The 4,930-nt window shown below is 33.4% G+C and overlaps 1 long non-coding RNA gene across 1 annotated transcript; it reads right to left on the bottom strand.

The window, feature by feature from the left end:
- Positions 1-386: 386 nt before the first annotated feature.
- LOC311290402 lies at positions 387-4,638 on the bottom strand. The gene is made up of 2 exons (XR_014627372.1): positions 4,599-4,638; positions 387-1,119 (listed from the first exon to the last, which is right to left on the bottom strand). It is a non-coding gene; the product is annotated as an uncharacterized lncRNA (long non-coding RNA).
- Positions 4,639-4,930: the final 292 nt, after the last annotated feature.

The raw sequence follows: 4,930 nt of genomic DNA, 5'->3' as shown, positions 1-4,930 counted from the left end.
GCTGCATTGTTGACCAAACTGAATTGAACTTGTACCAGCAGGTGAGGCCTTACCGATTACTGTTGCGGTTACACCCGTCACTTCGAATGATTCTCCCTGACCTTCCAGTGATGTGGCAAGGTTTACAACATAATTAAACAACATGTAAATGTTGTCACAGCAAACTACTATGCTTCTGCCTGTACTAGATACCATGCCTTTACCATCACGTGCATGGGAATCGACTACAGCAAACTTTGACCCCGCCTTTATAACAGCAGAAATATAGCCATGAAGGTTTAACAAACATGCATCAGACTTAAACAGGGCCCTCTGAAGTGCGTCTTCAATAGACATGCACACACCTCTCAATGCTCCATCATACTGATTAACACCAAACACACCACTTAGAGATTCTGACATCTTTATTGAGAATGTTGTGTTGAAGAGTGTGTGCACGTTTGGCAATTCTGGAACAGCAACATAACCACATCGATCATTGATCTTCCCCTGCCGTCTCATAGATGTGTACAGCTCATCTCCATGCAACAGAACAGCATTCAGGTCCTCTGTTGTCCAGGTCAAAACATCCTTTAGCACACTCATCATGACTGCTGTGATACTGTTTGCTGCACACTGTCTGCCACTGTTGAAACCAAATCGAGAATCACCCTGATGGAAGGAACCCTGTATGATTTTCTGTGTAAAAGGATCAGAGTTATTGGCATTCAAACACATGGAAATATCATTATACATTTTCTCTTTTTCCAGAATTTTCTCAGAAAGGTTCTTAGAATGTTTTTTTGTTTCAGCATTTTTTGTGTTAGATTTGTTTGTGCCAGTTATAGTTGCGCCAGTTATAGTTGCATAACTTTTGTTGTTTTTGCTTTGCTCAACTGCATTTTTTTTCAGAGGACACAAAACCTCGTCACGCCTTTTTAAGTAGGGGGCAACCCTCTCGTCAGTCACATCATTTTGCACCTTTTCTTCAGGGGGAGGTTTAACCCCGTCAGTCAGAGCCTTTTTTTCCAGAGGAGACATAACCTCGTCAGTCAAGTCAATGAAAGAACTTAGGGAGTAGCGCTCAGCCATCCGCCTCTTAGCAGCCTGCGACCTGCGAAAAGCCTTTCCACGCGGCATCTGCAAATACATAAAAACACACAGAGAATGTAATTTAGTACAGACTACATTTTATTTTATTCATTTATTCAACTCCTACAAATTAATATTCATAGCTTAATGAGCAAAAAGTTTTGCACAATGTGTCTGATTACATCTTATGTACACTGCAAAAAATGCTTTCTTAGTTAGTATTTTTGTTTTGTTTCCAGTCCAAATATCTAAAAATTCTTAAATCAAGAAGCATTTACTAGAGAAGTAAAATCAAATCAAAATATCAAGTCAAGTTTATTTATAGCGCTTTTCACAACATAGGTTGTATCAAAGCAGCTTCACAGTAATAAATTAAAACAATACATCAATGCTTGTTTCTAGTGGAACATCTACGTTTGGTAATGCTGATCAATAGTATCGTTGATTGATTAATTAAATTAAGTATCCCCAACTGAGCAAGCCAAAGGCAACAGTGGCAAGGAACCGAAAAAACTCCATCAGGTGACCTAATGGACAAAAAAAAACCTTGTGAGAACCCGGGCTCAGTCAGGGGCCAGTTCTCCTCTGGCGTTTATGAACTAAAGACTGGATTTAACTTTAAAATGACATAAGAAATTCTATTTTGTTTTAAGGTAAAAAGAAAATACTTTAAGTAATTTTAGTTTAAAACAAGCAAAATTATCTGCCAATGGGGTAAGAAAAATAATCTTGTTTTTTTTTTTTCGAATTCAGATTTTTTTCTTGTTTTCCATTCTTATTCAGATTTTTTTGCTTACCCCATTGGCAGATAATTTTGCTTTTTTTAAGCAAAAATTACTTAAATTGCTTTCTTTTTACCTTAAAACAAAATAGAATTTCTTATGTCACTTTACTTCTCTAGTAAATACTTCCTGATTTAAGAATTTTTAGACTAGAAACAAAACAAAAATACGAAGTAAGAAAAGCATTTTTTGCAGTTTACGTATTAATATTTACAAAAATACACTGAATTGTTTTTATTATAGATGTCTAATTATTTTCTTAGTGATCAATCTTCTTGATCTTAGAACATAATTGATAAAACCACTTATAAATTGATCCAATAATTCTGTATATAAATGCTAAAAAACACAAAACCAATCTTCAGTAATGATTTATTGTAATGATAACTGCATACCAATTGAAAAAAAATACAGTATCTATTTCTAAACACCTCCAATCGAGTAGACCTACACATTTATAGATAAATTGACAATACAAATTTTGTTTCAAACAGACATCACAATACTGAACTATTTGCTGCAGTCTAGGGATGCAAATTATCAATTAATTCATTAATCATTAGTTGACTGACCTTATCGATCGATTAACGAATTATTGCATATTATATTGCTCAATAGATGTTTTACTGTAACAGTTGGGATATGGTACAGATAATGCCATTTATGTAGTTTAACAATAAATTATGCACAAAAATTAAAATACATAAAATTAATTGTGCACTAGCTCAAATGTTGCATGTGATCAAATAAATTTTACATACAAATCTTTATGGGTAGGCTTAGCCCACACTATATTAAGCATATATATAATAATCTATCTGGTAAACTACTTGTAGCAGCACTTATAACCCCCCTTGGTCTGAGAAAGCTAACAGTAAGATTACTAGACCTGGAAACTTCAAATATAGAACTGAACACAGCTTAAATCATCCCTGAGGAAGGTGACAGTAAAATTAGAGGGAATCCCTTAGGATTGTAAAATCTTTCAATGTGATTAATCATTTAATTAAATTAATTGTTTAATAATCAAGTATAATAACTAATGAAAAGTGTCACCGCCGCAGATGCGTGCTTGGAATATGTGACTGTTGTGGATGTGCTCTTCCTGGAACAACGCGCTAAAAATGGCAACTAAACCCAATGAATTAGCAACAATTTAAAACAACAGTGTTGTCATGTTATGTAATAATAAAGTCCTAATCATAGTTATTATTAACCGTGCATTGCTGAGCTGTGCGCTGCATGAATACCATTAATCTGGAGCACTTTGCTAGCGTGTTATTTATCTTGAAGAAACGCATCCTATATGAGATTAATCAGAAATATACAAAATAAACAAACTATTACAAATGATATCTGCACAAAATTAAGTGAATACAAGTGAAATGTCCCATTCAGAATGACTTGTGTTGTGGACGCACTATTTCTGGAGCAATGCAACTATGGCAACTAAACCCAAATAATTCACAATATTTTATTACAGTATAGTTCTCTTTAAAATGTTATGTAATATGACAGTCCAATAGTCATTATTAGTAATACATAGCCGTTTGAGCTGTGCATGCTGAAACTGAAGGATCACCCGTAAGCTACACCCGTAGTAAACCATTAATTCTTAACCAAATGCATCCTATATGAGATAAATCAGATATAGATAGGCCTACACAAAATAAACACATTACAACTTACATTTGCACAAAACAAAAGGCTGCGAATGCACACGCAAACTTGTAGTCATGATGAAAGTGTAAAATGGTCCTAAACTAAACTCCGGCGTGCTCACTATACATGTTTTGCACTTGAGCAGCACGAACGTGCATGAACCAGCTCAATCGATGATCAATAAGTTTGATCAATTAAATTAATTATCGACAATTTATCGATCGTCGATATAGTGTCTTTATAGAATTAAAAGTAGTAGAATGAAGTAGAGAAATATTTACAAATAATATTCTGTAAACAAGCTATGTTGCAGTAATGAAACAAAATGCACAAAAATTAAAATACATAAAATTAATTGTGCACTAGCTCAAATGCTGCATGTGATCAAATAAATTTTACATACAAATCTTTATGAATAGGCTTAAATAAAAAAATAACAAACCAGTACATACGCGCATGTAGGGGGGTAGACGATATGGCAAAAATATCATATAAGATTAATTTCACAAGAAAATCACAATTATCAATTTTACCACAGTTCTTTTTTGCATGTTGGTTTTACTGTTTTGAGATTGACTGAGCATTACAGCCAAATTAATGTCCCTATTTTAAAATCAAAACATTACAAGTTAACAAAATATATTTATAATTTCGTGTTTTTTTTTATGAATCATGATATCTCAAAATTGTACAAATACGCACATTTCCTACACATACTGAACTGATGCTGTCTTCAAAGAGAACAGGATTCTAGAGTAACATATTTTCGGTAAATAATATGTTTCACACCAAACGTATCTACCTTCAAAACTAGACCAACCTTCATCTATTACAGCACACGTCATATAGGATTATTTTAGAATACTTTTGCATGCTATTTTATTAAAGTTAGCTTTACAACGAAATGGTGAACAGGCCTCATTAAATTAAAACACCACCTAACGCTTATTTGTCAAAAATAAACATATACACATGTCAATTAATATACAAATACTTCAAACTATATAAGATATATTATGAATGAGCAGTAAAACAATACAGATTAATAAGATTATATAGACGAAACAAAAAGCACATTCTTACCATTAGAGAGATGGGAACAAAATAGCTTCCTACCAACCGGAAATGTGCTCTCTGACAACAACAGTTGCAGCAGCTCCCCCAGTGGTTGGGAATGAATAAACACATACCTCCTTGCACATACATAACACAACTTTTATTTTATTAGATTAACATAACTCACAATTTATTCACCAGGATACTAACTATTATACTATTATTGCAACAGCAAATCAATGTTTATTGTGTATTTTACTGCTATAAATTTACATGCAAAAACCAAAACTGAACTTGCCCTTTTTGAGTGAAAAGAAGTTAATTCCCACATAAGACACACACACACACACACACACACA

Source organism: Rutilus rutilus (genome assembly GCF_951802725.1).
Source record: "Rutilus rutilus genome assembly, chromosome: 5".
In the NCBI taxonomy this organism is placed as follows: domain Eukaryota; kingdom Metazoa; phylum Chordata; class Actinopteri; order Cypriniformes; family Leuciscidae; genus Rutilus; species Rutilus rutilus.
The sequence above is the reverse complement of the archived record's forward strand: the minus strand, read 5'-3'. Positions and strand labels throughout refer to the sequence as shown.